Consider the following 26,031-nt stretch of genomic DNA (forward strand, 5'->3'; position numbering starts at 1 on the left):
AAAACATTATTTGTCATATTTGCATACATCAGGTTGAGAAATAACAAAAAAAAAAATTATGGAAAAATTAAAACCCATTTGGTCCCTATTATCAAGTATCACTGGTTTGTGTTTGCGTGGTTTCCGTTTGTCTGTCTCTTTGCCACTGATGCATTATTGAAAACACGAATACCAGATGTTTATGCAGCTCACATTTTTAAAATATATTTTTACACCAGCATTGTTGATCTTGTTCGTCAATTGTTGTATGATTTAGCCACATTTGTAAAACTGATCCAACATTGTTATCTCATGTTAAATGGCCTTACTGTCAAGTAAAACAAAAGTGAGACACAATCAATCTAGAAAAACTGTTGAATTTGTTTTAAAAAGAAAAAAAAGTCCAATAAGACTGTTTCCTTTTCGCGAGGCAAAGACAGATTGTGTCAAAGCTTATAGGAGAGGGCTTTGATTTGGAACGGCTCAGACAGACAGCTGGGAAAATTTGCTTGGACAAGCGGGTATTGAGAGTCAATGACTGATGTTACTTGTTTCATAATTGATCAGATCTAGCAGGTTCATGGTTGGTACATGTCACTGGAGAATTTGACATTGTTTCGTCAAATTAGGCTTCTTTTATACGGGCCCGGAGGATATGTAAAAATCGGCGCATTGCCTCGCCGAACAAAATGAGGCAGGCTTAGAGAGAGACAGACAGACAGAGAGAGAGAGGGAGAGAGAGAATGAAGCAGCCATCCAGCTGTAGCTGCTTAGGCAGTGAAGCTGAAAAAGATGAAAGCCAGATTGTTAGCATCAGTGACATCACAGCAGAGCGGGGAATTGCGTCAGCTTTTTCAAACGGCGCGCATAAAATACCAAACACTGCCTATTCTTGTGATAACAGAGCGGACCCCAGAGGATCTGTTGACGCTCGTAATCACAGCTGTTATTATTTTTGCCCCCCCACACACACACAAAATTCAGAGTTTATCACGGAAAAACGAAATGGCTCCAGATGTACTAGCTGTTAATATGCACTTTTGTCTTTAATTTTTGCTTAGTAAAAGCAAACAACCCATATTGCGTATGTTGTGGAAATGAACTGGAAAAGCTGCTGACTGAAGTGATTAAGAAAAATAAAAAGTAACATAACAACTGGTGTTATTTCTTTTAGCATCATGCAGCTGACTTTGCTGTTAATCCAGGAGGTGTTGCACCAGCCGATGTTGATTAGTCCTGACCTGGATTCTCGTCATCTCAGGCTGTGGCTCATCGGTTCTCTGATTCTGTCTGCAGTGTGACACACAAGGCCTGGTTGCTTTTGCTCACATCACCAAATAGCCTCTGTGACATCTTCCATACTTTAATACCATCAAAGGCTCTGTTTGCCACATCAGCATAATTAGCCGTCCAGCATCACCGGCCTTCACTCTGCTGACGTTTGATGGTCTCCAACGTTTGGTCATCAGACATCTCAAATGCCTTGCAAAAGTATTCCTGCTTTATGCCGTGTTATGTTTATAATTATTGCCCATTTTCCTTTGTAAAAAAGCTCAAATTCAATTAAAAGACGGACTGAAACGAGTTCCTTGTGTCCAAAGCTTTAAATGTTGCTTTAAACCTTTACCCTGGTTTAAACTCATCTATAACTTTATCCCCTGTTGGTCTATCTCTTTAAAAAAAAACTCAATAAAAACATGTAAATATGTGGTTGCAACATGACAAATTACAGAGAAGTTCGAGGTTCAGTTCGATGGCCATCCACCACCTTTTTCTACATATGCTAAGCTACACTATAAACATGAGCGTGTTTGTTTTCTGGGAAACCAAAAACTATTAGTCTAAAATGCTCCATTCAGTTTGCTTCTTTGTTTGGTGTTTATGTGTTTCGCAGCTAAAAAAAAAAAAAAAAGAAAAAGACAAAGGGAACCTGCCGGCTTTGCTACCTTACTTGACCTCCGTCGTTATGAATGTTCAAACATGTCACAGTACACAACAGGACGGCAAAACTTCAGCTGGCCTCCTTGTAGGAATTTCTTCTTTCATCTTTCTCCCTCATCCACGTTCTTCCTTAAGAGCATATTCTTGTTTACAGCAGTGGCCCAGGGGAGCTGTTGTGAGAACAGGCAGTGCTACACACAAAGGCACTTTTATCCAAGAAGTGACCAGCAAAACGTGTGGCTGCTGCTGCCCACCAAGTCATTTCAGCCCTTAGTGGAGCGGTGCGCTCAGATTTATTTAGCATCGTGTGTTTATATATCATTTTGTGTCATATTGTACCTTCAGTCTCCTAAACAGACTCAAGTGACATTTTCTCATATAAGGCATATTCTCTATGCATCATGTTTTCCAGAGCATCAAATCTGACAGGAGCTTTTCTTCATTAGTTCAATCTGATTAGGAGCAACATTTTAATATCATCGCAGAAATGGATAAAAAGATATTTTATTTTTTGTTCAAAATTGCTTAACACTTAATATTTCATTTGAGGTAATAAAGTATTAAAGCGATTTTCTTTTTGAATTTATTTTCAAACGGTTGGTACTAATGTTGATGCACCCAAAGGTTTTTGTATTTCATCCTCCATCAAAAACTTTTAAGTTTTGCAAGCTCATTAAATCAGGTTTGTATTGTTGTAGTTTGTTATAAATGTATGTTTTTTTATGTATTTAATCTTTATTTTGTTGTTTTGTTACTGAGGAGGGAATGGAAATGACAAACTCTGGAGTAAGTGGGGTAAACAGGGAGATGGGAAGCAGCTCCTTACTGTCACTCATCTGGTTGGGTGAGAACAGAAAACAAAGGGGAAAGAAAAACACACAGTAACACAAATGAATACTAAATTTAACAGAACAAATCCAAAAATCACAAACTTTAAGAATAACTGAACTAAACAAAGCATAAACAAAAATGACAAGATATAATAAAGCAATAAAGAAATCAAAACAGAAGATAACTGAAGCCAAAGATTCACCTAAGTCACATTTAGGGATCATAAAAACAAAATTTATTATCATTTTACTCATTTACTCAATTTACTGATTACTATTTACCATATAAAGCAAAACTAGGACTGTTTGTAATCTTTTTGAAATTTAGTTCCTTTTGCTGTTCTGGCAAACTAAACCATATCTAATATTAATTTAGTTGATCAAATGTGTTGTTTAAGACTTAAAGGACTTGGACTTTACTTGAGATTTGGGTGGAAAGATTTGAGTTGTACCTTCATGAGCGCCCACCTGCATTACTTACCAAACTCAGCATAATCTTCCTACACCAGTCAAAGGGAAAGGTCATTTTATTTATATAGCACATTTTGAGCAATAAGGCAATACAAAGTGCTTCACATGGTTTAAAAGGAAATAGGAAATACAAACAAAACAACAAACCAAAGGAAAGAGCAAAAGAAGAAAAAGCTAGAAACTGTGTCGTGTGTGTAATATTAAATGAATTTGGCTGGCAGGTCTGACAGGCTGCAAAACCTTCATACCACATCTGTTTAACACTATCGACTTTGTTGGACTTTGAAGAAAACTTTGCAAAACCACTGAGATGAAAGGATATAAGAGGTTTAACAAGCCATGAATAACAACCTCAGATTAATTACTGGAACTGGCTTCCCTGATGAGAAACAAAGGTAAAAATCAACAGTTTCTAAAACAAAGTAGTTATCAAGGCAAGTTGTCCACGAACCAACAGCTGCACAACAATGTGGCACTGTTGCATTTAAAATACTCGGTTTAAACAGTATCCTGGAAGCAAAGTGGTCTTTTCTGATGGAAGCAAATAAGAAAATTTATTCTTACGGTTTGTAAGTTCTGCACCCCAGCAAAGATAAGCAGGTGTAAGACATAAGATGCATGCATGTGTGGATGTTTTTAAGTTTAGTAGTTGATGTGAAATTCTTGGACTCTTTTAACGCACATAAATGTAAAACTAATGGCAGGTGTTGCTGCCAAGCATTGCTAGGCAGCCAGAAGCGCATTTGAAAGCCAGAAGACGAGTGTTTTCATTGTCTTCTGCAGCAGAGCAAACACATGCTGAAGACTGAGCACAGCTGCTGGAAAACAACTTCCAGTGGTTACAGTAACGGACTGTGTTCACGCCAGGCATTGGGCAGACCTTGTTATTTCTCTGTTAAACACTCGCCTGCTCTCTACATAGACACTTAGTGGACAGGGACACAAAGAATCCTCATGGAGGCTGACTTTACTGAAACGATGGACATGAAAATCTCCTGATGGGTTTAAGTACGATTCTTCTGTCTGTCTGTTTAGTTGCGGATGTGTTTGGTCTATCAAAGCCCAACAATGCCATGCTTGCTACGTAGCCATGCTATTAAAAATGAATCTACAATTACTTGGTGGTCATTGTAGAATGTATTTACTCAAGCTAAATGTACAAGGCTCTTTTCTTTTACATTATTACCTATTCTTAGACTAGAAAAAAAAAAGATTCTGTTGAATGATTTTGGCTAAATATCAGAATGAGAAACTGCAGTTTAAGTCTGTGCATCCTCTATTCCTAATCGGTCTAGTTAAAGGCCTCGGAGTGATGCAGCCTGTCCCAGGTCCCAGTGGGAAGAGGCGTGCAGGTCACAACTCCTCACTACATCACAGAACTACACCACAGAGAAACTGATTGCTAAGAACACACACAGTCAATCTGAAATAACTTAATGCTTACAGTTAAAAAATAAAAATAAAAACAGGAAGAAAAAAGCAGGCGACCTGCAGAAAAGACGCACCAAGACTCAAGTAAGAGGCTGTTTTTCTTGAAGTGTGCTAGCTGTCGTAGCATCATGACAAACCCACATCCAGGTATGAAAGCACAATAATATGTTTATTAAACTGTGCTGATATTTTAAACAAAGAACTGGTAGCTTGCTGAGCTAGCTCAAACAAAAGAGAGAGAGAAAAAGCTCCAATTTCAGCAATTTACCAAACTAATTTCAAACAAAAACCCAAATAACTTTGTGGAGTGATTTTTGACACAGTGTGAAAAAGTTTAAAGTCCCTTCAAAAGGTGTCAGTCGTTTCTCTAAATATGTCGTCTCACCGATGGCAAGTAAACAGGAAACACCCGTAGAGTTCACATGGGAATTAAGAGAGGAACGAAATTTAGGTCACCACTTCTTAGTTCATTAGATAAGTCTAAAAAAATATTCCGTCTTTTGTCTTTCACACTCACAGTGTGTGGCAGGAGAGGCAGACACAAACATGTTGATACCAAAGTTGTAGCTTCTTGATGAGTTTTTGAGAACGGTTCGCTCGCTCACTGGTGGCTGCCTTTTAAAGTTAATTGTTGCTTGAAGGAATTAAAAAAAAATCTAATTTTAATCACATTAATGATGTGTTTTGATAAATGATAGTGTCATAATTCAGATCAACAGGGGAGCTGTTAATTCACCAAACAATAATTGCATTTCAGATTGCGTCTAGTTCTGTGTTTCTACCTTTACTCCCTTTATATGGTTTTTATAGCTACCATGCTAGAGATGCTTCCTCACTGACAAAACTAAGCAGAGCTGTGGTGGGTTTAAAATTAGATTTATTTATTTTTAACTGTAAACTATCTAAATAAATCAGAAACAACAGCTCAGCCAGGCAAATCGATTTATCCCAGAAGTGTCCAAACGTTTAGCCATCGAGGGCCAAGACTGACTACATGAAAGCAGCTGAGGCCCACAAAAAAATATATTTTTTAAGTGAAATACAGTTCTTGTGCCTTTTTTATTGCATCTACACAGTAATAACTTAAATGTGCAAGACTGTATTGATAATAACAAAATAAACTTGAAGGATCTGTAAACTGTTTCGTCATTTTTTGGGTTGATATTTTTTTCAGCCTAAGTTCAGCAACAAGAATGGGACCTGGGTAATCTTCTTTTTTTTTTTCTTTACTGCTTTTGCTTACTATATTTTTGTTCTTGTATTATTGCAGGCCAGATTTTGATTAATTCCAGCCCTGATTTAACCTCCAGTTTCTGGGATCTCAGTGTTTAGATTGTGAAAAAGATATAGACCTTTTTGACTCAACTTTGTTCATCTTTGCTGACTAAAGCAGCTGCTGGACCCTTACTGATAAAGCCCTAATCTTTCACTCCACATCCTTCTCCATCCTAACTTCACTCACAGGACACCAGATGTTTGTAGTTTCCTCTAAATGGACCAGAACTCATATGATCAGATTAACTGTGTCCCATTACAAATGTGCACAAAACTTTGTCAGTGCTCCGCTGATGTCGAACTTCGCGTTGAAAATAATCACAGAGTGGATTTGATTTTCAAATGTGTCCAAAACTTTATTGGTATTCCGCTAATGTCAAAGATCACAATTTTGCAATCGTGGTGTTTCCATTACAAAAGAAACGCAATTAAAATCACACGTGAAAAAGTTTGTTCACGTAAGTCATTGGAAAACACGCTACGCCGTCGTCCTCCTACCACTTGCTGTCGTCTTCTTCGTCTTTTCCATCAGCAGTAACATCCGGTTGCCTGCCATCTACTGGATCCTAATATCTGTACCTCAAATTCTCATAACGATCCTAGTATTATTTTAAAAAATCGAAAAATCTTCTTTTTCTCCTCAATGCTATTTAACTGATCAACAACATTCTCAAATTTCAATTCCCTATTAAAACCTAATTCCGTTTTAATGGGAAATGTCTTCTTTTATTTCAAATTTTGACTTCCAATAATTCCCTTCCTGCAAAAGAGCCCCCTGGTGGTTGAAGAAAAATCCACATAGAGGCCGCACAGGACTATAAGCCGCATGGTTCGAAGCGTGGGGAAAAAAGTTGCGGCTTACAGTCTGGAAAATATGGTAATTTATTTGTGTAATTCTAATTTACCTGATTTTCTGGTCAGTGGAAACGCAGCTGCTGTCTGTTTCACTTGGGCAGATGTGAAAGCTCATTTCTTCACTTGAGAAATGCAGGTCTTGTTGCGTCTGCAAGAGAATCCTGGTGCCTTTTCCTTACGGTGGGAAACAAACCAAAGAGAAAAAGTGAACCAAAGAAGGAAGGGTCATGTAACATAGATTTATGTGATCTCAAATGGGACTCCTTGCTCTGCATCCATGTTGCGTCAGAAGAGGAATCCCTGTTGTCATCAGGCGGAAAACAAAAAACAGAATCTGAACTTACTCGAACCACGATGGCTGACTGCTAAACCAGTCAGTGCGGAGGACTCAGTTTGTTAAATGAATAATATATTAAGTTGCCATCATGTCTGTGTTCTTTAAACTTCAATCATCTCATCCAGTACATCACATCAAACCATAATCAATAGCAGAATAGGCTGGTTTGACGTTGACACACAGGATTGGCCAGGTTGTTTATAGATGCAACCGTCACATTGATCTGTGCAGCTCAACCCACAAATGCATTCGGAATATAAATGGTATAACATCAAGTACCAGGAATTATTGTTACAGCTAAGCAGTTGATTAAGTTGAGTTTCATTACTCTTCATGCTAACTTTAGAGATTTGTAATGTTTTGGAGTTATACTTCCTCTTACTCAAAAGTTTGTACATAAAAGCTGCTGAAATAATGAATTAAAACTGAAAAAGGTTAAGGAGTCCGATACACTGCCCTGGTGTGCTACGAGGCTAATTTTATCTCAGTAATACCCATTTGACTGCTTCCTACTTTAACAGATGTGAACCACCATTTTAATGAATTCATATGAATTAATATGAATTATGAATCTATGAATTAAACATAACAAAAGTCTCAGGCAAAGGTTAGTTTTACTTTCTAAAGACTTTTTGGTACTTCCTGATCTTTGGTATCTGTTTCAAGCAACTAATTCTTTAGTTTTTTTTTTTCCTGCAATATCTTGAGAGCCAATAGAATATTAAAAGTCTCTACATCTCAGGATATTTTGCATCACTATAACAATGTTGACCGACTCGTCGTATTCTTTAAAAAACATTTATATAGGAGGTGTGAGGGGAATATTTTGCTAACTTGACCAATGTGCATTTATACACTATTCTTCTACCCACATGGTTTAATTTGACCCATTTCTTTCTCATTATTTTCAGTCTTTCTGCTATCAAATTCCAAGCTATTTTACCGACCCGGCTGTTCTTATTGCAACGTGTAACTAGTTTTTGTTTACCGCAGCATGTGTCAGTAAGTTTACCATTTTCCCATTTATAAGGTAATGCAAAGACCCCTCTGTGAAAGTACAACTTATTTATTTATTAGTCTTTGTTTGTGAAATGGAAAAAATACATTTTGCGGCTCACTGTTGCTGCCTTATTAGAAGAGTGATAAGCGCACATGCTGCATGGCAGATTTTTAATATCGCGCCGCAGCCGAGTCCCAGTTGGGTTCATTACTCTCGCAAGCCAGGTGTTATGACGGTGCGCTGGAAGTATGAGACAGTGTTTGTGAAAGACTTTTTTATTTATTAAAATATGTAAATAATTACCCTTTGCACAGCGTATGACATTTACTTTGTCTTATCGTAGTTCATTTAGTTGTTCTTTTGAGTTAAAAACTCAGGATTATGGTGTTTGACTGAATCGTATGGTTTTAAATCCATATTATTGACAAAGAGCTTCCAGCTTGATCACCACTAACACTAACGTTTATGTACTAGAAAGGCATGAGACAAATATCAGTATCGAAATATACAAAGGTTTCCATTAACCCACTCCTTCATGTCAATATAATGGGGTGCAAGAGAAAGTGTCTGAGGTTTTGTCCATCATACCCCATCCTCTTCCTGTACGCTGCTAGCCTAACCTGGAAATTATTCTAAAGTGTTAAAAAAAAAACAATGTCGTGGTGTGGAAACTTAAAGATCCTCACCTTAAAGCGGCAGTATGTCACTTTTATAAAGAATACGTGTTTTTTAATATTTGTTACAGTTTATGAGACGTATAATCTGTGAAATGATCGATCTCCTCCACCTCCTCCCTGAGCTACTATTGTCGTTTGGAGAAACGCACCGCTCCCGACCAAAAACAATCAATTAGAGCCAGGAGGCGGGGCTTAACGCTGTCAATCTACCTCGTGAACGTGTTGCTGAATGTGTTAATAGTGGAGAAGCGAGTTACCGTCCAGGCGTTTTCACAGCTAATTGGTTGCCAGGGGAGATTACACTATTTCTCAAACATGCATTAAAAAAGTCAAAGCAACGCTCCATGTATGTTTTTGATGAGGGAATAATAATATAACATGATGTAAAGCTTAAAAAGGTTGATTTTGCATAATACCTCTCCTTTAACCACTAAGTCGAGGCGTGTTTCTTGAATCCTAAGTTTCCCATTCTGAATTACCAGCGCGTCTCTTCCTTGGCTTTTCATGTCTGAAACCTAATTGTGTCAATATTCAAATCGTCATCAAGCGGGTCGTGTTTTCCTTCCTGATGTGTGCAGATTGTTTGCATTTGAAGCCAGTCTTGAGAAAAAGGTGTGTGCCTGGAAGGTGCAGTCCCTCCACCACGGCAGAGGCTGTCCGTCGTTGAAACGTCAATCAATCTGACAGACGGCGCTTATCTACCAGTGTGAGAGAAATGGACCAAGCCCCCTGTCCCTCCGGCAGTCCATCCACACAGGCAAAACTCGCAGTCTTCAAGGAGTTCATCAGTTGCACATCACAGATAAGGCTATTGAGATGGAGGGCTTTAGGTAGTGTGTGTGTGTGTGCGTGCGTGCGTGCGTGCGTGCGTGCGTGTGTGTGTGCGTGCCCATGCGTGTGTAGATCGGCTGTGCTTAGAACCGAGACCTTTGTGTACGCCTCACCTGAGGTCTGATAAGATTATATTCACTTATTCCAAGCAGATGTTTCCCTGAGTTGGGCCAGTGGAAAAGGTCAAGGAAGTTTCTCAGAGTTTGACTGCATGTTTTACAAAGAGAATGTTTCAAAGGCAGAGAAATGTTCCCCAACGTAACCGTCGTGTTCTCGGCCACGACGACCTGAACCGAAGTTTCATTTATCTGTCTGAATAACAATTTGGATTCATTTGTTGATCAGTAATTTGATTTCTGCCACAGGCTGTAAAATAAAATGGAAGTCATCTCGGTTAGCAGTCAGCTGGATGGAGCTGAAGGGAGTCGACATTATGGCAGACAAGAAGCTGCACAGAGTTCTGGCCTTCCTAAACATTTGCATACTTTTACCAGCCATTATCAATTTTTGTTTTTTTTTGAGGTCACATATTGGCAAAAAGAAAAAAGAAAAAAAAAGAGTGAGGCCTTTATTTTAGGAAGGCGACAAGGGAGAAGATTTAAAGTTCCACTAGAATAAAAAAATGTCTATAAGAAATATTTTGTTTCTGTTTTTGGAACATTTTAAACAAGGAATGGAAAATAATCTGATTTCTACATTCTAGAACATGATGTCCTCAAGCAGAAGCTGTTTTTCTTTCTTTTTAACCAATAAAAGTGCATCTGCTACCAAAACAAAGTTAAGATAGCCATGTCTCATGACTGATTCATTTGACTATACATGGGGTTTTCTTCCACTGTCTCAAACTAAACTAGGAGACCAAAAAAAAAAAGAAAATCTTTAATCAGTTTTTTTTTTTTTTTACTTTTGAAAGAAACTGCGTGGAAGTGTGACAGCACAATATTATCTTTTCTGTTCAAAGTTATACCATTTATACTTCTGAGTCTTAGCCAGCTCGATGTCGCTGGACGCCTTACAGAACCACAAATTTGCATTTGCCATTAATCTTAAGACCCTAAAATGCCACTCCAGTTTTTCTTTATCTCAATTTTCCAAACACAAACAAAGCCCAACTTCTTTTGGCAGCATTTTCACTGAATCTTAAGTCTTTTCAGTGCATCTGCTGTTCTTACTTCTGTTGTTCTTATTTTCCTTTCTGTTGATTTGAACTTCATATTTAAGATGATGGGCGGGTTTCTGATTTATTGCAACCTCAAAGCTGTTGAGTTATGAAAAAGAAGAGTCCATTTCCATCATTAATTTAATTCGATTCAATCTTCAGTTTGTTCAGCGCTGAACTGAATTGGATTACAGTTTTTTTTACTTTTTCTTTCTCACTTTAGACTCACCAAACGGTACATTGAAAAATTAACCTAAAGAATGAATTATTCAGGAGATACTCGTCTTAGAATGAAAATATTTTCATTTTTAGTTTGAGTTTGAATTATTTACATGTTTTAAAACAAGTTTTTTGCTGTTGTTTTTTTTTACATATTTGTTAAAACTGTCAGCATGTTGTGACAATATAAATTCAGACAGATTATCTGAGGAAAGACTCATCTGCTGTCATTGGTGGCTATGCTAACTAGCTTAGCATTCACATTTCAGTTGTGGTGAACCAGCTGTACTGCACCAGAGAGAAATGTGGAGCGTGTGATCAGCATGTATGCAAGCCTGATTGACAGCGCTAAGACCCCCTCCTGGCTCTGATTGGTTGGTTTCAGTTAGCGCAGGGAGCGGTTAGAAAAGGCAGAGGAGCTCAATTTTTTCACAGATTTCTTGTCTGCTATTCCACTGTCACAGCACAGTGACTGTTTCAACAAATATGTAAAAACAACAACAAAAAAATCAACACATTTTTAATAAAAGTTAATCCTGCAGCTTTAAATGATTAGATATAATGACAATAGCTCCATAATTACCTCCTTTATTAGCAAACAGCTGCTCATGACGCAGAGGGAAGCCAGAACCTCACAGTAGACGGAGAATGAGATTATTTACCAAATCATGAGTGTCTGTGGAAAGTCCACTCAGGACCTTAAGCAGCTCAGATCCTGTGCCTCTGCACTCCGACAAAAAATTAAATATTTACGTGTGTCTGAAAACTTTAAACCCCACTGAGTGACAGTACTTTTTCTCCCCTTGCTTAGCTGGTGTAAGAGCCTACTGAAGTGGTTGTTGGTTCAGAAGAGGCTTTTAAGAAGGAAAGGAACATCTATAACCCATCTCCTGAGCTTGTCGTCGTGTTGCCACTCCCAAGGCACCAGCTCCAGGGGCAGCCTGAGCCTCGTGAATCTTTCCCTAAACTCATAAATAAGCTTTGCTTAACAATCTTCCTAAACCTGTTGGCAATCCTACTGCTTTTGTACATTATTGTGCCACACTTTTTCCTTCCACCTGACTTTCTGTTATTATCCTTAACAGGTCACCGATGTGAAACACCAGTCACGACTTGTTGCGGCTTCTCCTCCCAAACATGACATTTCTGTCTCAAAACATTCTGTATTCAAAATCAGTTTTTATTCTCTTTTTGGTTTTTTCACCTTGTGACTTTTTAAACTTAAGCAGCAGTATGCCACTCAACAAAAGAAATAAATTAAAACATTTATAAAGGTGAGGTTCACTTTTTGAATTGATTTAGTGAGATAAATTAACAAGACATTAACTGACAATTGGAAATTTAGCATTATAAATAAATAGAGATGCACTGATCTGACAGTAATACCCATCGGTCCCGGTACTGAAAAAAACTCTCCACTGGGTATCGGTGACGATGTGCCCAATCCATAACATCTACTCAGTCTAATTCTGTGCTTAGTTCTCAGAGCGTAATCAATTATTTTACATTACATTTAGGATATAATTTCTCTTTCTGAACCAAAACAAGTTTGAAATTAACTTTATTATGTATTTTACGTCGGCTGTTCTACTCCTAGTTACACTGACTGAACAAATTAAAGTTGTTTTGATCGAGCTTGTGAAGCTGCTGGTGTATATAAATGTGCTGTGCTGGTGCAGAGTTATCCAATAAATGTATAATTCAGTATGGCTACATCTGTGTTTTTAAAAAAAAGAAAAATTTTAAGTCAATTCGGCTCAGTTTTTTTGAGTATCGGATTTGTATCAGCCGATACCTCGGATATCGTTATCGGAAATGTAAAAAAGTGAATCGGTGCATTCCCATTTACAGACGGCGTTTTCCACAGCGTGTGAGTTGATCTGTCCGCTACAAAAGTAAAGATAAAAATACCACTTTGTGTGCAAATGCTTGAATTTGATGAGTTTCTTTGATACGTGTTTTGAAAAAATACTCATTTATCCAGACAAAAATTCTTTGGACCCATATTCATAATATCCATCTGAAAAACAAAATCAACAAAACACTAAATTAAATCAACAGTTCATAAGAGTCTTTGCTCTTTCTTCTGCTTTGGACTCTTTCTTCACTTTTTCCATTTACCAGATTAGTCAAACTCACGGTAAGATTATCATTTTATCCCAAGATTACAATTTCATTAGTTTTCCAATTTGAGAGCATGAGTGATTACATTGTTCAAACAACGGTAGGCCTGAAATAATAGCCTGGCGTCATAATGAGTCTCCATGGCCTCCCGGTGAGGTCGTAAATATTCATGACTGAGCCGCGGGTCCACAGGTCAGTGGCAAACAGAGCACAGTTTCCCCGTCCGGACCAAAACGTTTTGAGCAGACGCGTCTGTGTTTTAGGCGTTAACGAGCCGCAACGAATTAAAACGGATATAAAGTTGATCTCAAATGTAAAGTCACTCGGGGATCTTCTGCTGCGATTCTAAGGAACTCGTGGACCGACTGCATGTTGAGCTTTTATTTATTGTGGTATTTCTAAAATAGAGCAACCAACAATGACGGAGTTATGACATTATTGTGTCGGAGAACAGAAAACAATAACAATAAGGTTTTAATTTCAATAAGGGAGCCACTGTTCATTTTTCTTTTAAATGGACAACGGATTGCAACCAGCAGTGTAAATGTTGTTTACATTATTTTATGCTTGTGCTCAAAAAATGGTATTGCTACTTCAGAAAGTGGAACCCGTAACGTTCCACAATGCTTGATTATGTTTTTTAATTTATTGTGATTTTTCTTAAATTAAACGTAATTTGTTAATGATCTAACTAATGATATTGGTTATAATTAGTTTATATTAAAATAGATGCTATCTTAGAAACTGCATTGTTAATATGAAAATGTATTGTGATTTATCAAAAATGGTTTGACATGCACACAAAAGATATTGTAATATTTTTTTTTTGTCCATATTGCCCAACTATTCTTGGACTTTCGAGCTCGCGCTCTAGCCTCTCCGTGCTGCGCTGCATAAGCCAATTCATAAAAATTGGTGGAAAAAAATATATATATTTTCGCTAATCAGATACGTTCAAAATTAATCAAAAAACACATTTTGAATCAGTCCTTTATTTTAGTGCCAGAGTGAAGCTATAAATAATGCTGCATATTAGGTCACATTGCAGACATCGTAGTGGTAATACTGTGAAAGTAAAAATCATTTTAGTGTTTTCAATTTCAAGTTCTTTGAAGGTAGGTAGGAAAACCGTCATGACCAGGAGGTCTGCTTCTCTGTAGAGGCAGCTAGTAGAAGAGTACATGTTTACTATAAACCACCATCAACACACTGTGCTACACTAAATGAGCTAACATTGAGTGTTCTTCTGACAGTAACAACATTTGCACTGAAGAGTGTTGGACTGCAGCCTGCTAATGCTTCCCAGGACAGCGAAAGGTTCGATTTTTGCATTTTGAGCCAGAAGGCAAATCTGGAAATGTTTCAATTCCAGTCACTAATGTTTTCACAGCATCTCTAGTTGTAGCCCTGTTGTTTGTTGCACATCACCATGGAAACCAAGTAACCAAGGCCTGGAGTTGCTACCACAGACTTTCATAACCACTGATCTGGAATGTAACAGTGTTTGCTGGTTTGGAGCCTCTTTTCACTCTTATGTTTACAATATAACCTGAGGAAATTGCTGTTGCATCGTTTAGTACAATGATTATATTCCTGTAAAAAAAAAAAATATTTGCTTTAGATAGATAAAAAATATATACATTATTAAAATTGGCACAGATAGGAGGTTGACATAATGACTTAAATCTGATGGCATATTGATTTTATATGGGCACTACAGCAACATATGGAGACGCATCCCAATTTAAAGAAAACAAAATGAAACAAAAGGCCAAATTATGAGTATATGTTTTTTTTTAATTGCGATACACAAATGAGTAATTGATTCTGTTTGCACTAATTAAAGTTCTCCCGCTACAGGCCTCTCTCATTAGCTCTCGTAAAAAGTGCTGCTTTTCGATTAAAGACACAAACAGGCCGACCTGTGTTTTTAGCATCTTTCTCCCCGGTGACTCTTTAAATCTGGCGGCCAGCCGAACTTTTGTATGTTCCCCTAATTACCCTGATTGTATTGTGCTTTCGAATTAAGTCGCAAAAATGAGTTCAGAGTTCTTCTTGAGGCTAGTAGGGGGCAGGAGATGTGAACCATGGAAAACAAGGGCTCAGGGAGAACGTAATTACTTTTGCAGGTCAAAAGTTTTTGAAGTCGTCTCGTGGGAGGTTAACTTCGGTTAGTCTATTTGGCTTGTGTTTTCGCACTTAAACGCACGTGTGTTATTTAAAGCCCCACAACTAATTATAACAGAGGCCCGCAAGTTGATGATAAAAATGAGGAATGCTTAATTCGATTAGGGTGTTAAATTTTGTCTTACTCACCTAAGCTTAGTGGAGTAAAACAGGCACGAATGCACCGCAGTTCAAGTCCGATTCACAAACATTCGTGTTATTTGTAGCTAACTGCTAATTTAACGACGGGAAAACAATACGACAGTTTGCAAAACAGCCTTTAAGGTCTTACACAAGGCAGCAGTTCTGTGTGAAACTCGTAAAACCTTTGTGCACAGCAGCTTGGAGAAGTTTCAGAGTGTGCATTGTCCCATAGATTTTTTTTTAATTTTTATTAAGCATAAAGTTAGAGATAACAAACCTGGAATATGACAAAATCGATGCGACAAAACCAGAACACACAGAGCAATTGCAGAGATACATGTTCATATGTCGGTTTTATAGCATCCAAAGTCCAAGTGGGAGTGAAATCTAAGCATAAAATGTAAACATAAAGCTAATAATTGTTTATTCACACAGACTGTGATACTGAATGTGTCATGAAACACTGTGTTCAGTAGTTGAGATACACAAACCGGAGCCCTAACAAGAGGCAAGCTGATTACAAACAGGAACTGTAAATCAATAGTCATGATAGCAACTTGGCTAGAACTAAGATTTTACAACATTGAGATAAAAAACACACAAAAAACCCAATTTGACCTGAAATTCAACAGGCTGGCTCTCACATTGCTGCTTTTTGCTCCCCTGTCTTTTCCAGTGATACTTCAGTCCAGTTAAGTTTGCAGGAATTTGTCCTTTTAGTTTCTGACAAAACGCCGTCGCATTGTGGTCTGGACTTTGACTAGGTCAGCAGATTTTTCCAGATTTCATCATTTGGCTTTAGGTGACAAATAGATTGCGGAGGAGAAAGTCTGCAACAATAACACATTTTATCCCAGTAATCATTGCGATAAATGAAAATATTGTTGTTTTGAGAACATTTTCAAGTAATATATTGATGATGGCTTAAAAATGCACCTTCGTTAATAAACTTTAATTTTGTAAAGAACAGTTAACACTGTAACTGGAAGATTGTGTAAATGTACAAAATAAAACACCAAACCCAATAAATAACGCAAAAATAAAACTACACAATCAAAACCATAAAGAAAATGGATTTTGACGTCCCTGTAAGCAAAATTTCATGTCAGAGTTAATAATCAGAATGGAAACAATCAATCTAATTTGAATTTATTTTCTTATTAATTACTTATTGCTCCAAGACTCCAAGGTGCCTAACCTTTTAGACTCCAAATCATCAACCCTTCCACCACCAAACTGATGGTCGTGTTTGTGTTTCTGCCATCATGCGATGGTTCTGCTCATACAGCAAACTGTAGAAATTCTGTTCCCAGTAAAATATCTGGACTTTGGGACAATCTGGTTGTGTTCCAAAAACATTCAGGACCTAAACATTTACCCTGTAAAACGAGAAGCATGCAAACACACCGACTTCCAGCTCTTTTTTTAAAAGGTCATTTTTCTGAGCATGTCATGGTCTGACCTTGGAGTGAGTTTTCTGGGATGGCCACTCTGAGCGAAGAATGGCTGCACATGTTGATAATCAATTAATCAAGTGCAGCTGAGAAGCAGAACCTTGACGGCTGAAGTTTCTGTATGGACTTCAGCTGTTTCTACGTCGGAGGGCAGCAACAGAATCACATCCAGCCGCTCCGCTAATCAGTAGAGCAAATAGAATAACGCAACCTGTGTGTAATTTAGCTTTTAGATGTGCAAGAAACAGCAAACTGTTTATATTGCAGAACCCGGACAATAATGCGAGGAGACAAGGCTGTAATTTGAAGATGTGGCAAAATGGCTGCTGAAACCAGCTATTTTCTGCCACAACACAAGTAAACAAAGCAAAAAGTGACAGAGAAAAAGCAATGTGATGAAATTCTGATACAGTTATGAGTTCACCGAAGCATGGGGTGTAGATGTGTCTGCTGAAATGTGATGCGACGGCAGAACATCTGTGAGGAGCTTGTTTTGTCATCACAAGCTGTTTGCCTTGCAAATACGGATGATAACTATTGAGTGGATCGATGTTTCCCCCAATTAATGTGTTTTAATGAGAATATTGACATAAAATCTACCCCCAGACGTCATTATCAACCAAATACACACATGCAAACGAAATCCAGGCATCTTGTTTAATAAGTTATTTGTGACACGGTGGAATGACGGAGTAATGTTTTAAATCTGTAGAAGCGAAGCCGCAAAAAGCAATGAAAATAATATACAATTATACGTGTATAATTATATGCAAAACCAGTTCTGTGTTTATTTTTCTTTGAATGCCATTAAGTTTTGCTAAATTAATGGATGCATTCAAGCTTTTGTGTTGAAGTGTGGGTGGAAATCTAACCGCGTGCTGCTGCCTTTTTCTATTTGTTTTTAGTGTTATGTAATCTTGTTTATAAGTGCTTTGTTATGCACAATGTGTGGGACCTTCTTTGGGAAACGAGATGACTCGTGTCAAGGGGTTCTCTTTTGAGCAGATCCCATTAAAAACGCTTTCAGAAATGTATTGCTTACAAAATACTAACTTTACCTAAACGCTGTTTACTGCGCTCATTTAAAAGCAGGAGTGTTTGTCCTTCAGTCCACATCGCTGTTTATTTTTGAACACATTGGGTACAATAGTGAAAAAAAGTGAATGCCCTGAAGCTCCTGTTGCACATAACCTCATAAATGTGACACGACCTCCTTGAAAAACGGAACAGAAAACAAACATGAACATTGGAAGTGGTAGCTAATTCCTTGCTAATATACTATGCCAGATTTTTTTTTCAAAATAATAATCAATTTATTCCATGTTAGTTTGGTGAAAACACGCACTAGCAATCAAAAGCAGCTTTGTTTGGTATATAAATAACAAAAGTTTTCAGCAGTTTTCCAGTACTTTGTTTTTTAAAACATCAGGACAAAAGAAATGTTAGAAAACGGTTTTAAATCAGTGGCTCTCAGACTTTCTGCATCAAGGTCTACTGTAGTAAATATGTTTATGCGTTATCTCATAAACTCAAGGCAAAAAAACCTGCCATCCACTGAAACTGCATGGGAGCTTGTTCCACTTATAAGCTGAAATGTTTGGATTTTAATTTGGGAAAAATGGCCAGAAATGCCTCCAGGACTCAGTATTTTAAGGATATCCTACAAACTCTCACTTCAAAAATCCAACATGGCCGACATGAATATAAAACGTGGAAATATCTGTAGCAAAGAAAAAAAATTAACAAAGTAATTCATCTGTACTTTGATTATGCTGCTACCATATGAAATTACAAAGTATTTATTGCACAGAAATGCTTATTGGCTTGTGTTGCTAAGCTAAATTCGCTTTGCCAAAGAGCAGAAAATCCTACTGGTTTTCAAACCTTGAACTGGGAACATGATTAAAGTCCAGTGGTCGGTGTTCTGGTCATCTGCTGATTGCTCCAGTTTAAGCTGGAAAGTCTCTAACTCTTTCCCCTTTCACTCCTCTTTCGTCAGTTTCCGACGAGTAAAGATGCTTGAGCATCTTCTCCTGTTTGGCTGTTGATGCTCAGTAGCTCCACGTCACAGTTCATTCATCTGCATTTAACTTTGAAAATAATTGACCCCAAAATGTATTTTGAGTGCCACTAAAGGCAGCGACTACCAGAGGTACTTGTACCACGGTTTGAGAACCATAACACTTAAATCATCTTCTGAAGTTGCACTTAAAATGAATCAAGAGCTTTGTACCTGCTGTTCTGAGTCGGTGGCGGTTAAAAACCAGGAGACGTCGCTGTGTGTATGTGGACGACTGACCGTGCGTTTATCTCATTCATCTGAAGCAGTTGCAGATAGCTCGGTGGCTAGAAACAATTAGCATAAACGCTATGAGTAAAACGGAGAGGGTGACAAACTGGACGTGAAAGATCACAGCAAAGCTTTGACTGTCTAATGTGATCCGGTCACAAAGCCCTGCAAAGGCCCTGAAATTATATTTTGTTCATAAAAAAAAAAAAAAAAATGATGGCATGTCGTTTACCCTAAGCAGAAAAATTATGCCATGCTTTGAAAGATGCTTTGTGAACGACTTCTATGGATTTCGCAATCGATTTTAACATCAGGCCATTTTACAAAACGGTTCTGGGACGTGGTTGTGGATCGCCATCGGTCCCCTGTTGCCACCTCGGTTCCTGCGTAAAGTACTTGAGTGACTCCGTGTTGGAACCGGACTGCCCGTTTCAAACGGATGGATTGGTGAAGCATTTTGGTCCAGGCACCCGGACTTCATCAGGATGCGGCCATTGTTTACTGGCAGCTCGGCTGTGACAATGGGCGGGTGTAACGTGAGAAGAGAGACAGTAATTATAGCTCCCATTCAGCGTCTGATTCAGTTTGTGTCTGTGGAGAAAGGCTTCATCCAGTCAATGGATGGAAATTCTTTCTGAATAGGGAAGCTTTTTTTTTTTTTCCATTTCCTCATTTAACCCTTGAAATGCCATACCTTACAGTACAAGTGTGATAAATTGTTTGTGACTTTAAAAAAAAAAAAAAAATGATATTAAGATTGCTGCCTGTGTTTATGGTGAAAGATGCTCTGTACGGTGAAAAATTATAGGAGTCCGAACTCAAAGGGATGCTGAGCTAACAGGACGCAGGGAGGAAAAGTTTCCATACGTAGAAAAAATAACCATTTTATGTTGGACAACCGTTTTTATTTTTATGGGACTCTGTTATCGCTGCACATCTTGGACCACTTGGTGGTTGATCTGCAACATTTCCAGTTTTCTGAAACATGCAAACAGGTTTTGCCACAGTGTCGTGTGTGTGTGTGTGTGTGTGTGTGTGTGTGTGCGTGTGTGTGCGTGCGTGTGTGTGTGATGCTCGCTCCATGTTTTCTGTTAAAGTTTCGTGCAGCCATGCTTCCCGATCCAGCCGTCAGAATAATTTCAATTCTTTGCTCTTTTGTCAAACGCATCTTCTTGGGTATCTGAAATATAAAAGAAATATAAATTTTACATTCTCCTATGTATGGAAACGTATGGCCCATCCTGTAGATCTGAATGCAGGTTGTCTCAAAAGCACTCTTCTAATCCTGAGGTGTAGTGTTGACGCTGACCCACCGATGCTCCGTTGCTGATCCACCTCCTGAGGTAGAAGTATAACTGTTATGAGCCACAAAGATTAATCCTGCATTGCATAACAAGTGAGACATGGTGATGTGACAGACAGCAGGTCTGTGGATGTGATCAGAGGGAAAGGATGATCTTTCAGTGTTCGGCTTATCTGAGAAATATTTTTGAACAGTCGAATCTCAGGCAGCTAATAAAGTGCTACGGACGGCGAATAACAATTATTTTTATTATTGAAGAATCAAATGCACTGAAGCAGCCTGTATGAACATTATGACACAAAGCTCAGACCTTTAGCCCTCCACAAATCTTCCTGTTGATTTGATGTGAAGTTGCTGTAAATAAATGAATCGGTACAAACTGAAATTTGCACATTTTCTGCTTGTACATTTAATAGGTTGTTTTCATGTTCCTTTTTTTTCTTCCTTAAGTTAAAACACAACTTTTTACAGTAAACCCAGACCACAGCATCAGTTTTAACCGTGAAATCGACAATCACAATGCCTTCTGACCGTGAAAGAAAACATGGCAACCACAGCTGCCACCGTTCCACCATAGGATTCATTCTACAGTCTGGTTTTTACAATTCCAGCTGAATCTTTTGTCTTTTGGAAGAGGACATGGCATGCGCTCTTGGCAGGTCGACTTGTAGGAAGTGACAAGACGAGGTTGAATGTGTCTTTAATTTGTGCAACTGTGACTTAAAAAGGGTTTTAGAGAATAAGTCCAAAAACCAGGAAAGAACAAAACACCAATTTCTTTATAAATAAACAAACAGAATAAGAGAGTGGAATGCCAAATGTTACAAAAACTAAAAGCAGGAAGTGAACTGCAGAGCAGGGCATTCTGGGTAAATGCAACCTAAACAAAAATGTTCCACTGCTAAATAAATAGAATTTATTTAAGTGCGCAAATGTTACGGCAATTACCCGATAGTTTGGTCCTGCTGCGCTATGCAGATGATCTGTCTGCATTGATAAAGACTCCCTCACCTCGGCATGCCAAAAGCTTTGAGTGGCAGGTCTTTGCAGGGGAGTTTAACCTACTTTTTTTTTAATTCAGCTAAACATCATATCTAACATTGGGCGCCTTAATATGCAATATAAAGAGCAATTAGCCTTCATTGCAGGATGGTAAGATAGTTTGGTATAAAAAAACCAATAAAACAAGCAAGTTTTGTTATTTTCTTCCTACTGCATTGGGAAATGTTAAGTTTGTACTATGAGTACCACAACTTACAATCAATACAAATTTTATACACCAGCCTGTGATGCTGTGATGTTTCCTCACGTTTGAACCAATGCGATACAACGTTTTCTGACAAGCTTCGCAACAGTTTAATTCATTCCTGTTTTTCCCTGTAACATCCCAACATATTCAATTAACGTAATCACTTCCCATTTTCGCAAATCTACAACCCTACTTTTCTGCCACATACTGCACAGTTAGTCCCAACAGTGCAGTTAAGGCTAAGTGACTTGCTAAGAGGCACCTCGAAGCCATTGTGCACGCCAAGGGGGGAAAGAAAACTTCCTCCTTCGACCAGAATTCCCCAAATGGCACAACGAACGTGGTTACACAGAAAATCTAGTCGACACGGGTTTGGGTATTAAAGATTGTTTTAATTCCAGCTCGTGCTAAAAGTGTCCATTTTCGTACAGTTTTACTGTTCAAAGTCGGCATCGGTGGAAAGAAACCGACTGAACGCAGAGTCGTTCATAATTAACGACAGAATTAAAAGACTAACCAAAATTCATTGTTAGATCCAACTCTGTTCCATACATACGGATTTATTTGGAGTTCCAAAAAAATCAAAGATCAAGTTAAATTGGCATCTATGTGGAAAGCGTTCCATATAAAGATGACTGAACAATAACAAAGGGTGAAGCTGCGTTCCCCACAGTGAGTCCTACTGTAAGCTTCGCTCCCTGGGATGCCTGTTAGTCACCGCGGCTATGAGAAGTTCTGCTAGATGCCCTGGAGGGGGGAGTGCCATGTGGGTGATGCCTTTGCCTGTCAGATGGCTTGTGGTGAGAGCTAATCGCATTGAAAATAGAAATGCTTCCTGCCTTGGGACGGAGGGAGGGCGTACAAGCAGCCCCAAGGAGTCAGTCATACATGTGCGCGCGGAGAGATAGCCTAATCTTGTCACAAACACAGGGGGGTAAAAATGAAAGTCCCCACCTATCAGTGGCAAATGCTTCTTCTCACGGAGCTGATTTGTAAAAATCAGGCCGGCACGCCGCCGAAAATTACCAGTTTTTTTTAATTCTCGCGCACAAGCTGCTGTTGATTTATAATCCACCTTTGCATACATTTGCTGAACTGGATCTCCTTTATTAAATCACTTCTTCACCCCTAAAATTGCTTTCCTGTCAAGCTTACCAGTTGGAGCCTTACATAACCTCCCCCATCTTCCATCATGTGCTCGTTTCCTCTCTTTTTTTTAATTTCATTTACAGTTTGCAGATTCTGTTTATCAATGACTCCTCTCTGTTTTCTGGGATCTGTTTTTCCTGCCAGGTGTGAAAATGTGCCTCTGGTTTAAGCTGTGATTATGTCAAGGTTTTTCAAGGAGAGCTTGCTGATTTTCAACTTACACTGTAATACCTGCTAACCCCCACACCCTCCACACACACACACACACACACACACACACACACACACCCCTGACTTCACAATTATGTCACTCGAGTGTCCTTGATGCCTTCTGAGTCTCGGCTATACTTCACAGACAACATGTGGCGTCTGCTTCTGCATGCTGAGGCGGAAGGCAGCGGCGTTAAGAGCGATATTCCCCGAGGTCCCGTATATGTGACAAAGTGGCGGGAACGATTTTTTGTGAAGCCCACTGTGAAGGGTTTCAAAGCGAGGAAACAATAGGGCTGATTGCCTGTAGCCGAAACAGCCGGAGGCACGTTTGGATGTGAAGTGGACAGGGCTGGATTTCACTTCAAGAGCTCCGTGTGAGGAAAAGGAAATCACAAAACGCCGAATAATATCTAGGTAGAGGCCTTTAAATGGGCAGTGGTTGACTCCAGCTAAACCGTAAAGCAACAAAGAAATGACTTTTTGGACAAACTAATGAATATCTACCTTGTATTTTACTGTTACGTGAAGATAAGATGCCATGAAGTGTAATGTTTTTACGAATATGATACTGCAGAATACTCAGTTTAGCACAGGCTAAAACTAATTTTGTCATATGTGCTCTGCAACTACATTGTAGTTACACCTGTTGAATGGCTGCTTAGAAAAAGTGAACTGGCCAATCACATTGCAGCAGCTATTATACGCACGTCTAGACGTGGTGAAGATGATCAGACATTGAACATTACAAACGTGTGCAAAACTTTATCATTACTCCTCTAATGTCAAAGAACCACAACTTCATAATCGTGGTGTTTCTATTAAATAAGAAACAAAATTCAAAACACATGAACAAGTTTGTTCACTCGATAATTCATTAAAAATCCTCCTCCTAACACTTCCTGTTGTCTTCTTTGTCATTTCCACCAGTAGTAACATCCGGTTATTGATCATGTGACTAGTGTGAAAAAAGTGATGCACCTCAACCTAGGGCAAACACTATTTATAGAAAAAGGAGAGTGCCTTCATACATGGTATGGTAAAACACAACAGAGTGAGACATCAGTTTATGTATTTCTTTTTTTTTTTTTTTAAGATTCCTGCCAACCAAAGTGTGGATGTTAATATTGTCGTTTTAAGAATAAGGTAAAAGTCTTATTTTATTTCAACATACCTGGTAGATTTAATCAGGCATTGTTCAATTAATTATTTGATTTTTCATATTAACAGTTGTGTGTCTCTATTTGCCCTGTGGTGGACTGGCAACTTGCCCAGTTACCCTGCATTTTACCCAGTGACTGCTGTCAATAGGCACAAACACTCTGCAAATATAAGCACGGTATAGATAACAGATGGATGTAAATTAAGAGCTGCGTCCTCATGTTCATTTTTAAGTTTAGAACAACCCTGCAAGTTTTTTCCGGAGCTTTGAACGCAGCACTCATAGGAATATGATTAAATTCTCGGCTAATTTTGAAAAATTTGCACCTCTGGCAATTTGTTAGGTTCATTAAATCTCAATCATGTAATCCCTCTGTGAACAGTTATGACCAATCCTTATTGGATTTCCCTGAGTTAGTGTTTATTTGGTACTCTGTACTAGTCTGTCATATGAAATCTCAATAAAGTTCCATACAGTTTGAGGACGTGATCTACGGAAGAGGATCAGGGCCACTGCAAAAAAAAAAATCTCACAATTCTGACTTTTTTTTCCTTAAAATTCTGTCTTTTTCCCCTCAAAATTATGACTATAACTAATGACATTTCAATAATGTTGCACAAATTTGTGTTTTTTTCCCCCATAATTCTTCATAAAAATGTCATAATTCTGAAAAAGATAGTTTTTGTTCTAAATTGTCTTCCATAGTAATCTGTTAAAAGTGCGAGTTATAAATACTTTTTGCGGTGTAATTTGGGCAACTACTTTTTTAGCTGTGTCATATTTTAAAGCGACCTCGCACGTACTGAGGCCGTCGAATCGTAGATCCCCCCCTCCCCGGAGGAACATCAACGTGTCTCTGTTTCAGCCAATAACGTTGCAGATGAATCACAGCACCGCATACATTCAAACACGTTGCCTTGGATCCGCCATCTGACTTTTTTCCACAGCCAGGAAATCAAAGGGAAGTTGCGTCTCCTCTGATTTAAATATATCATCCAGCTCCATGTGTCTGTCAGAATGTACAAGATCAAAAAAAAAAAAAAAAATTGCCAACTCATTTGACTGTGCCTGGCTTCTCGCTCCGTCGGACTCTCTGCTGATAATCACGGCTTAGCTTTCATGATAATTTGAAGCAGTGAATTCTACTGGGTTTTTTTTTTTTTTTGATCCGACGCATCAATAATTATGAACCGACTCTGTCATCAGGTATTCCTGTGAGTGCGAATAAATGTAAAATATTGCAGTAGATAAAAAAAAGAAAAAGAAAAGGGATTCAAAATGTGAATATTAATAAGATCACCGGCATCTATTTAGAGATTTATTTCATGTAATGAAGGAACAAATTAACTTGGGCGTCCCCCGAGCCTCCAGAGAGAGTTCTCATGCAATTCTGAAGGCTGATCGTCTCTCCCCAGCACAGAGGGAAATGAAGCCTGTGGTTATTTCAGACGGGGAAGTAAGGACATGAAACCCAGAAGTCTGAAATACTGCTGTAATCTGTTGCAAGGAGGGTTTTTCATTCACAAGCTATAAAAAAAAAAAAAACCTTCATAACACTGCAGCAGTCATCACCATGGAGCATTTTTGCATCTCTAATTGTGTCGGTTGTGTTCTGGCTTTAACTCTTAGACTAATACCAGCTGCTCAAGTCTTCTCTTGTCAGTAAACATGTCTTGCAAAAAAAAAAAAACTAAAATAAAGCAGCAACTTCCTGCAAATCAAGACTACAGCCAGGCGAAGAGTAGCGAATGTTTCAGGAGAGTTTTATGTACAGA

At 38.4% G+C, this 26,031-nt stretch overlaps 1 protein-coding gene across 1 annotated transcript in view; it reads left to right on the plus strand.

Annotated features, from left to right (window-relative positions):
- lingo1a (leucine rich repeat and Ig domain containing 1a) overlaps positions 1-26,031 on the plus strand; it is a 167,859-nt gene that overhangs the window by 49,412 nt on the left and 92,416 nt on the right. The gene's annotated exons all lie outside the window — the stretch shown is intronic.

This window comes from Poecilia reticulata, chromosome 6 (assembly GCF_904066995.2).
Source record: "Poecilia reticulata chromosome 6, P_reticulata-male-v2, whole genome shotgun sequence".
NCBI lineage: Eukaryota > Metazoa > Chordata > Actinopteri > Cyprinodontiformes > Poeciliidae > Poecilia > Poecilia reticulata.